Genomic DNA, 13,452 nt, shown 5'->3' with positions numbered 1-13,452 from the left:
TAAATAACATCTTATGTGTAATACATAGATCATAAGTTATTTCAAAAGATAGACAAATATCATAGATAAATTTGACCAATTCTTTTGTAAACTAATTGAATGATTTGAAGATAATGAAAAAGATAAGGGAAAGGAGGAGAAAGGGTTAGGAAACTAAATTGTCAACAACATAACATGAATATCCTCTAGATTCATAAATGAACACCATAACTAGTTTATGTTTTTCTAAAATTATTTTGAACTACACATAAATGGTGCAAATCTTCAAAGTGAAACCTTTCAATTTAAGAAAGAGACCAAAATACACCCAAATAATGACATAGTACTTTCTATGGAATAATTACAACAATTATCTAATTATTTATTAATTTTTCATTTAAGCTTAAGTTATGTGCTAATTTATTATCTAGAGTTTCCTTTTCTAGCTATAGTTGAGCTTAATTTAGCTCCTGCTTTGCATTGCTTTAGTTATCCTAATTTTAGCATTGGGGTTTGCACCAAGGGTTTCATTCATCCTTTATAAGGATTCATTCATTCATTGTAATTGTATCTCCATCATTATTGTGTGCAATAATACATACGGGTAAAAGCACAAAGTTGTGTTACACTTTTATAAAGGAAATTGCCAATGTTGATTCAACTTTTTAAATTAAATCAATAGAAAGTGAAATATATGTTTTGAATTTTGAAATGATGTAAACTAATAAAATGTATATTTTTTGTGTATTTTATATTTGTAATTTTTTAAAAAATTACAAAATTATTGTAATATACTTTCTATAAAGTAAACACTCTAATTTAGTTGCTGAAATTGAAGTTACACGAAGTGTCACACTTTATATAGTAAATTTTACCCTTTTTTCTTCAATTTTTTTGTGTATATTGATAACTTGGAACTTTAGTGCAAAATTATGTTTTTAACTATTTTTTATGTATATATATTTTTCAATAAATTTGAAAATTTTTGTTTACTGAAATATAATGCTTTCCATTTGGCGTCACCTTTTTTCTTAATTATTTATCCAAATTGGAAAAGAATTATATCATCTTGACAAAGACTCTTTTCTCTAAATCTTTTAATTTTTTTCAATTTTTTTTTCAAAATTTTAGTTTTTTTCCTTTACAAGATAATCAACCTTATATTTTAGTGCTGATGACCTACTTTCAATAAAAAAAAATATAAAATATAAAAAAATTTAAAATATTAAAAGATATATATTTTGGAAAATTCACTTATAGATCTATAAAATGGTATTTTTACATTTCAAAAAAATATTATTTATAAGAGTAGGTCTTGAAACATCGATTTTTTCAAAAAAAAATAAAAAATTGGTAATTAGACCCAAAGTGGTATAAAATATATATTTAGTAGACAATTCCAATTGGAAATGTTGGTGTTGGAAACAAGCCACACTCGGACCGATGATGGACTGGTTCAAGAGGGGCTAGTAGCTTAGTGGTAGAGCACTCCAACAACGTATGGAAGGTCCTAGTTTCGAGTCCTAGCTGGTCCATGTCTCAACATGGTATTAGAGCCACACTGATCAAACCTAAGGCATTCAAATTTGAGAAATTCAAACCGAAGCTATAAACATTATATTTCCCATGGCTAATGCTATTAGATTTGAGGACAGGGTTGAAGGAGCCGACAATTTCTTAGCATGGAAGTTCATAATTAAAATGATTCTAAAAGAAAATAAAGTTGAATCATTTGTAAAAGTTGAATCTAAAGAACCAAAGAATGAACCTGACAAATTAACATGGTATCAGAGCTAGGTCTAGGCTAGGAGCCCCAAGCACATGAGAGGTGTGGCTTAAGGGGGGTTGTTGGTGTTGGAAATAATCCACACTTGGACCGATGATGAACTGGTCCAAGAGGGGCCAGTAGCTCAGTGGTAGAGCACTCCAACATCGTATGGAAGGTCCTAGGTTCGAGTCCTAGCTGGTCCATGTCTCAACAGGAAAAGTTGTGGCCCATATATAAGATATCTATAATGAATCTCTATAGACCATATCTTTGACTAAAATTAATTTTTAGTTAGAATTACTTAAATTCACTTGTGTTGATAAGTTGGCCTGAAATGTGACATAGTTTTGTGCTTTTACCCATAATTCTTTGGTTGTTATAGAGCATATTATCTTTTCTTGATCTCTTTTGTGTGACAAGTTTTTTTGCTTGTAGATTATTTTTGGCTCCTGTGGTTGATCATCAACTTCTACATGGTTTTTTTCATGGATGATCCAAATCATATTGATCCCCTTACTCCATTCAACTACCATGGTTGGAAAAAATAAATAGAGATTCACCTGAAGAACTAGGGGTTATATAGAGTGACAATGGGTACATAAGTTGAACCTACAACTGCTACTAAGAAGATAAAGTGGTTCAATTAGTGTGATGATATTTTTAGAACATTATGCATGTCTATGTATCTAGATCTTCTCTTTCATGTTGAGTCTTGCACCAGACTCAATCATATATGGATTGGATTGGAACCCTTGTTTGAAAAGAAAGATGCATTGAGGAGTTTTCATTTGGAGAATAAGATTACTGACTCAAATCCTAATTATTTTTGACAATAATTAGCACTTATTCAACATAATCAAGTCTCTCAAATAACAATTGAAGCAATGCAAAATTGAGGAGGACCCTTAGTTGACTCTCTCTATCTTTGCCAAGCTTCGTCTAGATTATTCAGTTTTTGTTTCTATATTTTATTGCACCAGAGATGCTCTTGGTACTCATTACACTATGCCTTCACTTGATGAGTTTTCTTCTCAACCCACTCAAGAGAAAACTAGGTTGGTTTAAATGGGTAGATTGAAGTCTTTTAAATCACAAGCTCTTGTTACTTTCTAGAGTTCCATAGATTAGAAGGCTTCACATGGCAAAAGGATTCCAAGTCATATGAGTAGCCCAAGGATACACAATCACATGATTCTTTTGATTGTTCTTCCTCTTTTTAGAGATCATCATTGAAGAAGGATAAGATGAAGTGTGCAAATTGCACAAAGATGGGACACGATGAGTATCAATTTTATGCAAAGAATATTGATGAGTTGGTCAACAAATCTTCTACAAAAGAACAATATTCAACCACCTCCATCTAGTACATCTTCTTTTGGCACTTCAAGATTTGGACTATTTAAGTCTTCTTCCATGTCACGTGGTGTAGAAAAGATGAAGGGACATGCTTTCTTTGCATTGACACATTCTTAGTCCTTTAGGTAGCTTCTTGATTCAGGAGGCTCACATCATATGATTGTTGCCAATTGACACTCAATTGGTTGGTTTCACTATGTTGTCATTGATGGCAACATGGCAGTTTATTTCGGCTTCATGTTTTGGGTTAGTTGTGTACCGACAGGCACTTCACCGACATTGACACTGGTAGGTTGAAAGGAATTCTCAAGTTACCGACAATGCAGGCTGACATGGTTTAGAATCAGGTTATCGGTATTGGAGGTCGACATCTTTTGGATCCAGCATCGATAATTGTTTTGATATTCATGTATTCCTGTTATCTAGCCGATATGTATATTTGTTAGGATTCCCAAAGATACTGAGAGGGGGGGGGGGGTGAATCAGTATCTGACTGGTATAATAATTTTCTTATCTTATAACATGAAAAGCATATCAAAACTCTGTATCGGTAAACCAAAATAATGCAGTAAATAAGAATAGCAACCACAACATAAGAGACACACCATAACACAATATTTTAATGAGGAAACCCGGTATGGGAAAAACCTCGGTGGGATTTGTGACCCACAATATTCACTTACTAGCCAATAAGAGAATATTACTGCTTACAATAGGGGCCTGCACATGCAGGAAGGCCAAGTCCCTAGAGCTCACTGTTCAAATACAAAGAAGTCACACTGAATTAAAAAATGGATTATACTAATCCAATGTCTTGTACTGCTTCAGATCATCATCTACTATGCTAGATTTAGTACCGGTTTAAGCTCTGCTACATACATAAACCCTTATCCAATATCTGCCTTATAATTCACATATTAGGTTTGCATTTATCCTTTCATCTCTCTATCCGTATTTTTTTACCTAAATGATCTACAATGATCTCATACATATATGAGTCATACTATAATATGCCAAGTTGGCTTACAAAAGATTTTACAATTAAATACAAAATACATTTAAACAAAATTCTTGTCGGTCATCGTGCCGGTGATCTGTATGCTGGTGTAGAGTCTGCCGGTGTCGGTGCCCGTGTCTACCTACTGGTATCACATGATTGTAAGGTTCCATCAATGACAATACCTTCAATCACCTACAATTTCTCATTGGAGTGTGCATTTGCCAACAATCTCCCCCTTTGACATTGATGGCAACACTCATGAGAAAAATCAAAAGTGTCCAAAAAATGATGTCCAAAAATAATTTCTTACCAAAACTGTGTTGTCAAAAATCCATGCTCCCCTTGAGCTGATGATGTCCTATTTTGATCATTTTTCTCATCTCACTACTCCCCCTTTGACATCAATGACAAAGGTTGTCATTTATTGTCAGTGGAGTGTGTTTCCTGCCTGGATCCTTGTATCTTGTGAGTTACAATCTGAAAGAGTTATGCTAATACCAAATTTAGACTCTTAGTGAACTTTTCACTATCTTTCAGTGCAACCTCTATCCTTTGAATAGTACCGGTGAGGTTATGCATTTGTTCCTCTAGTGTCTTCTATCCTTGAACAAGTGCCTCAGAGATCTCTTTACTCAAAGAGATGAGGTACTCCAATTTGGGGCTGAGTTTGGATTTAAGGTCTTTTGCCTTCCCTTTTATTTTGTCTTTCTCATTTTCAAATTTCTCAAGTTTTTCTTCAAGACTGTGTATCTTCTGCTCTGTAACTGATAATGGTTCAGATGAACCGATGAGGTTATCAGCTATATTGTCAATCTTCTTTTGTACCTTACTTATTTCCTTGTCTATATCTGTTGTCAGAACATTTGTCTTGCATGTATCTCTATAGAGTTCCTTAAACTCCATTATTGTTTTGTTTAGTGCCGATAAAAGTGTGTCAATGTGTCCCATGCACTTCTTTTTTGTTTCATCAAAGAATTTCTCTTTCTCTTTATTCATTTTCTCCTTAACTGTGTCCTCATTTATTTGATCAATTGTCAAAATATTGTCGGTGATGTATTTAGACAATGTGTCTAGTTGACCTAAAGAATCTTTATTATCCACAATGCACTTGGGTGCTATCAATTTAAGAATGGGGATTGTATCATCAATATCCTTATAGGCTTGTGCACTACACTATGATTTTCTTTATTGAGTCCAATAAGACCTCTGTTACATTTGTAGGCCGGAATTCTACTATAGAAGTACCAGATGTCTGTCCAACTATTTTTACAATTTCCATGCTGTCGGTTGTAGTAATAACCTTGCTTTCCTCTTTCTCAGGAGGATTTATTTGGGTATGCATTTCTATTAGCAAAGGTTTTGGTTTTTCAGTTTTTGCTGGTGGCATTGTCTCAGTTTGAACTTGTACATCAACCTATTTCTGTTCTAGTGTCTCAGATGGTTTCTCTGAGCTCTCAACTACTGATTTTTCTGTCTCTGTGCTATCATTAATTTCCACATCTACAGTTGGTGGCTCAATAGCCACATCTTTCTTCTTATCCTTAGTGGTCTCTTTATCTACCACAATATTCACCTATTGTGTATCAATATTCATGGTATACAAAACTTCAAACTCGGGATTTGTATCCTCTAGAGGAGTCTCCATACTCTCAGTAGCCGGTTGTGTGTCAACTATTTCTACTGGTGGAGTATCAGAAGGAGGTGGGGGTAAGTTGTCAATTATCTTAAGGTTCAAAGGTCCACCTTCCTTGCCTTTCCCCTTATCCCTATATTTTTGATATACTAAGATAGTCTTGGGTCTTTTGAGTTCTTCCTGTTTCTCCTTTTCAACAAAGAATATGTCCCATTGATCCGCAGTCTCTTCTAAAATTTTATTCATTCTCCCTGCCATCAGTGCTACATGCCGGTGATCAGTTGAGAATACAGTCCGGTTGGCCTCACTGATTAATTGATCAATTTCTTCGGGTGAGTTCACTGGGTGAACTGCAAGTAATTTTTCAATTTTTATTTTCTTGTCCAGCTCAACAATAGCTACCCTTCTAGCTTAAAGTCTTCTGTAAAGATCAGTGGGTATTTCATCAACAATTTCCATCAGAAATTTCTTGTAAATATCCAAGTGTAAAATTACACTATTTTCTATGCTCTCTTTGTCATCAGCAGAAAGTGTATTGTATAGTTTGCTAATATTCTTCAACTTTCCATCCTCTGCTATTTCACTAAGGAGCTTATCTAGTGGAGCAATGTATTGTTTTACCTTTTTCTTCTTCGGAGTCAACTTCCTTGCTGGAGGCCTCACTGCCTATTTCTTTTGTCTTGTTCTCCTAGGTGTGGGTGAGAGTACCGATGAGGGTTTTCTTTTCCTTTCCACCCTTTTGAATATTGTCGGTATATCACTCTCAGAAGAAGTTCCAACCAGTGAAAGATGAGCTTTCGGTTGAAGTTTTTCTAGCTCACTTTCCTTGATACCAGTTTGTTTCAAAACATTTTCCTTAATTGCCTTTGCCTATCAGGTTTCTTTCTTCACAATTTGTTCAACTTTCTTAACCCTTTTCCTTGACTGAATTTCACTTTCAATTGTTTCTGCATTTCCAAAGACTTTCTCAGTGGGTTCCTTTGGTGCTTCAAGGAGGGATTTTGCATAAGTTTCTATGATGTTATCATCTGTTTCATAGCCCAATTTCAGTTACCCAGATAGTCCTAGGGACAACTGCCTCCATCCAGATTTCATCTTTCTTAATTACAAAACATATTTCCTTTTGATATTTATCCACAATTTCCTGTGACAGTCTTGTTCTAGTCTTCATTCAAGCTTTTAGTGCCTGAAAATGTTCATTTATGTTTTTTTGTCCCTGTTATCTCCCATGTTGTTTAGTGTATCTAAAAGCTGCTTACCTATCGGTATGTCAAAACCAAAATCTCTCCTACCAATACTGGGTACTTGCTTAGTAATATATAGCATTAAACATACAAGCAAATTTCCAAATCTAAAGGTTCCTTTCTTATCTCCCTTTATCTTCTTCAGATTGTCTATTAATTCATCTTTGAGCCATTCACACACATCTATTCTAGCATTGTTGTTAACCATATCATATGCACTTTTAATACATAGGCTAGATACTGAGTTTAACCTATTTGCATGTGTAGCCTTGTAGCCTAAAATCATACTAACAAATCTGACATTGATATCCTTCACATCATTTACCCTTAGAGACCTTTTGTCAAATGTTGCATTGGTTAGGTCTATTACTATGTCATTAGAGACCTTTTTAGTTCTATCAGGCCTGCTACTGGTGGAAGGTAACCCTGTTATTGCCTTTACTGCTTCTTTGGTGATCTTATGAATTGAATCCAACCAAAAGAATTCACCATGCACTCTTCTTAGCACAATCCTTGTAATATCCTTGGGAAAATCCGGGACACTAAGGATTTCAGTAAAACCTAGGGTTTTCACTATCTTATGTTCTGGTTTGATATTTCTAGATTCATCACAAATCATAGTCCACTACATGTTCTTGATTTCATCATCTCCTAATTCCTCTATATGACAATGTATGTATATCCTAGAGTCTTCAACATATACTACTCCCTTAGGAATTTGAGAAAATGCACCTAGGGTATCATCTTTCTTTGCTATTTCGGGAACAAGCTTGAATACGGGTCTAGGGTGCTTGATTACATAGTAGGGTTTGCAATAAATTCAGGAGTGGATGAGGAAGACATAGTTATAAATACCTCAATCTGCCTTTAGGATGAGTTCTTGGATGAACTGCTTCACTTCTTCACTAAGGATGCCTTCGCTCAGGAATTTTCGCGCTCTCAAAATTTTGAATGCTTGGTGAATGAAAAAGGAGCCAAAACACTTGCTTTATAATGTTATTTTCTCCAACTACCACATTTAATGCTTTTCGGTTAAGTCACAACTTAACTCATCTGTCGGTAAAGAAGTAATTTCAACTTCTCACCATCAACCGAGGGTATGTTAGCATGTTTTTCAGTTTGTTGCTAAGCCCCCAAAGGATTTTCCTTTAGTTAGATGAAGAGTCTCCTACCAGTGGAGTGATACTCTATTCTACCGGTGGAGGAGTATTCTCATCAACATTCTGATCTGACTTTCTGATCCATTGTTTTGAGAATTCTTGCTTTACCTCTTCAACTTTTTCTTTACCTTTCAAACTAGGTCCTTTATTATTTGCCGGTGGTGTCTTTCTTCTACAAAATTTTGCAATATGTCCAATTTTGTTACAAGCATAACAAGTCACATTGTTTTTCTAAATAGCTTTCCCATATCCTATGCCGGTTTGTGTTCTGCATTGATTAGATAGATGTCCAAATATTCCACAAACATAACATCTTACATTCATTCTGTAATTTTCTGAACTATGACCAATTTTGTTGCATTTAGAACATTGACCGGTGGGTGTAGTAGTGTTCTGATAATTTCTAGATCTACACTGATTTGCTCTATGACCATACTTGTTACAGTTAAAGCATTTCCCATTGAATTTGTAAGCATTAGGTTGTCTTATCAGTTTACTATGATCATGATTGTTTGCAGTACTGGAGCTTTCACCAACTTCAAAGCCAAGGCCATTTGTATCACCATTAGGTTTCTGATTCTTCAGCATGTCAACAAGTTCTTCTGAACTTTTCTTGAATTTCTCCTTGTGTTGATTTGCAGCAATTAGTTCATTTTCCAAGATTCTTTTTTGTCTCGTGAGTTTAGTTCTGTCATTTGGTGTATGCATCAAATCTGTCTTCAACATATCATTTTCATAACCGAGTCTTGTGTTTTCATTTCCAGCATCATTTAGTCTTCTAACCAAATCATCTTCATTCTTATTTCTATCTTCAATTTCTTTACAAAATCTCATAGTCATATCTTGCATCTCATTCTTCATTGTACTGTTCTCTTGTCTCAGTTTGTTTACTAGATCATTAAGAGTTTCTTTTTCATCTTCATCATTCTACATCTTTTCACAAAGTTCTCTTCTTTTATTCCTTGCTATAGTGAAATTTTCTTGAAGTCCTTGAATGATATCCTGTGCAGCCTTCAGATCATCCTCAAGTTTGATATTCTTTACTTTTTCTGCATCATAGTCTAAAAGAGTTGTCTCCAATTGCTTTCTCAAAATTTCCATCTCTACCAGTGTCAAGATCTTCCTTAAGTTGTTAGGCTTTTGAAAATAGAGGACCAGGCTTTGATACCAATTGTTAGGATTCCTAAAGATACTGAGAGGTGGGGATGAATTAGTATCTGCCTGGTATAATAATTTTCTTAACCTATAACATGAAAAGCATATCAAAACCGTGTATCAGTAAACCAAAAATAATGCAGTAAATAAGAATAGCAACCGCAACATAAGAGACACACCATAACACAATATTTTAATGAGGAAACCCGGTGTGGGAAAAACCTCAGTGGGATTTGTGACCCACAATATTCACTTACTGGCCAATAAGAGAATATTACTGCTTACAATAGGGGCCTGCACATGCAGGAAGGCCAAGTGTCTAGAGCTCACTGCTCAAATACAAAGAAGTCACACTGACTTACAAAATGGATTATACTAATCCAATGTCTTGTACTACTTTAGATCAACATCTACTATGCTAGATTCAGTACCGGTTTAAGCTCTGCTACATACATAAACCCTTATCCAATATCTACCTTACAATTCGCATATTAGGTCTACATTTATCCTTCCATCTCTCTATCCATATTTTTTTACCTAAATGATCTCATACATATATGAGTCATATTACAATACGCTAAGTCGGCTTACAAAAGATTTTACAATTAAATACAAAGTACATTTAAACAAAATTCCTGTCGGCCATGGTGTCTGTGATCAATCTTTTTTGGTATCGGTGATCTGTATGCTGGTGTAGAGTCTGTCGATGCAGGTGCCTATGTCTGCCTACCGGTATCACATGATTGTAAGGTTGCCATCAATGACAATACCTTCAATCACCTACAATTTCTCATTGGAGTGTGCATTTTCCAACAATATTGACATTGCAAATATCTTTGTAAGCCGACATAAGACATGATAAATTGTAAAGGGTATATAGGTTAGTTGGTTAGATCATTTTGAAATATGGTATGGATGCGAATATGGATGGATAGGAGATGCGAAATATATGAGAGAGTTCATGTATGTGAGGATATTTATGTAAGGGGTATTTCGGTAAGGGTTTAGGGTTTCAGACTGGAACATATAGAGCTTAATTGGAACTGTATTCAGGCATAGAATATGCTATCTTTGCAGTTCAATCATTTCTCCAGATTGTAGTATAGATTTGTATGTAGTCAGCGAGGCTCCATTTGTGATTAAGTAGTGTGCTCTAGGCTATAAGCCTTCCTGCAAGTGCAGACTCCTATATTTTGTAATATCTCTTCATATGGCCAATGAATTAATATTGTGGGTCACAAATCCCACCATGGTTTTTCCTCTTTGAGGTTTTCCACGTATATTTCTGTGTGTTATGGTATCCATTTATGTGATTGGATTATTGGTTGATTTACTTCTTTAAATTATATATGTACCAGTATACCGGTTGGTGTATGCATATTTTAATAAGGTTAAAATTGATCATCCTGGTAGAACACTGATTCACCCCCCCTCTCAGTGTTCTTGGATTCCAACAATTGTTATTAGAGCCTTGTGCCTCGGAGGAAGTTTAACAACTTGAGGAAGATCCTGAATCCAAAATCCATGGATATGAGTTTGGAAAAGAAACTTGAGATGGCACTTGAAGATTATGACACTAAAAGGATGAAAAAGTTGAAGCTACAAGATGAATTGAATTCTACTAAGGAATTCATTCTTGTCCTATAGGAGAGGCTATCATGTATTCAAGCTAGGAGGAAGGAACTTTTGCAAAATCAGGATGATGAAGAGAAAGATGCACTTAAGGAATAGTGCCAAAAGTTGAGTCAAGAGAACATGGTCATGAGAAATGAAATGCAAGCTATAACTATGAGAATGTCTAGGGTATGTGCAGGATCATGGTGTACCAAAACAGACCCTTAAGTGGCAATGAAATTTCAAAAATTCAGAGTTATGTAACTTGACATGAAAATTGAATAAGTTATGAACATTATTTTTAAAATATGTAAGAAGAGAATCTATAGAAAATTGAATGTAGTTTCTAAGCTACTAGTTGTTTTTTGAAAAAAAAATTCCTATTTGATGAAAATTTCAAATTTCAATGTTGTGGTACAAAAATTTCAGGAAAAATATAAGAAGTAGGTGTATGTTGGACCACCCTAATCACAATCAAATCATAATATTTTTTTATAAGATTTATAATATAAGTATTAGACTCATGTACGAATGTGACACATATTTTTTTATAATTTTTTATAAAATAAATAATTATTTATGATTTTTTTACTACAACTTTTCTGAAATTTAGAAACTCCTACGTTTGACCACCTTAACTTGCTCAAAACCTTATGAAATTCATTTTTAATTTTTTTTTCCCTATAGTAGACGAAGCATAAGATGTGACGCATGTTTCAGATTCAAAAAATGTTATCGGTTTGAAAGTTATGAGTGTTTTTCAATCAGTCTATCAATCAGGACTTTTGTCAGAATTCAATTAGAAAATAAATAGTAATTATTTATTAAATTCCAAATAAGACAAGACTTATATTCTTGGAAAGCTGAGAACATCCTTAAAAAACCCTTTTCGTTTGATCAATTTTGGCTATAAAAAAGTCATTATCCAACAATGTAAAGTCTGGAAAATTAGAGAATACTAAAAAACACATATTTCAGTTGACTTTCCGGGCTTGTCACTTCCAAGACAAATCCCAAAACAAACCCGAATGCAAAGATGGAGGGAAAAAATTATGTTTTAAAATCGGATATCCATTTTTGAAAAAATAAAAAAATATATTTTAGTAAATTGGGCATAACTTTTGCGTTTTATATCAAAATTTTGATTTTTTATAGGCGTTGGAAAGGTAATTAAGAGCTCTATGATATGGAATAGGTAGATTTTGAATTATTTGTTTTTAAAATAATTATAATTCATTTAAATTCATCCTTCATTTTTAAAACATAAAAAACTCATGACTTTTTCATATGATTTCCATATTGCATGAATTTTTGTAACAATCATCTCAAAATAAACTAAATAAGTAATTAATGAATAATAGAAAATTTATGAATTTTATTGAGTTTGATAAATTTTGATAAACCATGTTATCTATGTTTGTTCCTTTCTCCACCTCTCTCTCCTAAACCTATCACTCCACCTGTTTGTTTCTTCCTCCCTCTCTTTTGTCCACATTTATACATCTCTCTCTAGACTTATATCTCTAACTGTCATTAAATACCTCATTCATTCTCTCAATCTCTACAAGGTGCTTATATTTCTACCTCTTCATAATTTCCTCCTTTATGTTACTCTCTCTTCCCTAAGATCTAGACTAGTCTCTCTGCATTTCCTTTTCATCTCTAGAAACAAAATTCAGAGGGGACAAGGAGAGGCATAGGGAAGTATCAAAAAAAGGAGAGGGGGAGAGGTGAGAAGGAGAGATTAATTTGGGGAAAGAGAGAGTGTGTGAGAGAGAGATAGAGGTAATTAGGTGGAAGACGAAGAGAGAGAAGGAGGGGGTGATTGGGGTGAAGAGAGAATGAGAGGGAGAGTTTGAGATTATTAGGGGGTAGGAGAGGGGGAGAGGGAAAAGTATCAACAAAGAGAGATGAGAGATGGGGCAAAGGTGAAGAGAGACATAAAGAGTAATTAGGGGGTGGGGAGAGGGGGAGAGGGGAGTATTTATAAACCCATAGGAGGAGAGAGGTGATCGAGAGTAATTGAGGGAAATACATAATGTGAGAGAGAGTTGGGTGTAATTATCAGATAAGAAGAGAGGGAGAAGAGTAAGTATCAACAAAAGGAGAGAGGGAGAGATGCGGAGAGAGGTGAAGAGAGTGATAGAGAGAAGATAATTAGGGGGAGCAGAGGGGAAGAGGGAAGTATTAACAAAGAGATGGACTAGAGAGAGGGTAATCAAGGGGCTCTCTCCCCATCTCTCCCCCCTCTTCCTTTGTTGATACTCCTTCCCTCTCTCTCCCCCCTCACCTTCCCCTAATTACCTTCTCTCTAGATCTCTCTCTTTGAACCTCTCTTCTCATCTCTCCCTCTCTCCCTTTGTTGATATTTTCCCATCCCCCTCTCCTCCCAACCCCTAATTACCCCCAACTCTCTCTAATTCTCTCTTCCCTAAATGCCATCTCTCTTTCATACCTATCCTTGCCTCTAACTTTACCATATGACCCCTTAGGTGTCGTTAGGGGTCATATTGTGTCCTAATGAGTCATATGGTGTCCTATGA

The sequence above is a fragment of the Cryptomeria japonica genome, chromosome 3 (genome assembly GCF_030272615.1).
Source record: "Cryptomeria japonica chromosome 3, Sugi_1.0, whole genome shotgun sequence".
NCBI classification, from domain to species: Eukaryota; Viridiplantae; Streptophyta; class Pinopsida; order Cupressales; family Cupressaceae; genus Cryptomeria; species Cryptomeria japonica.
The sequence above is the reverse complement of the archived record's forward strand: the minus strand, read 5'-3'. Positions refer to the sequence as shown.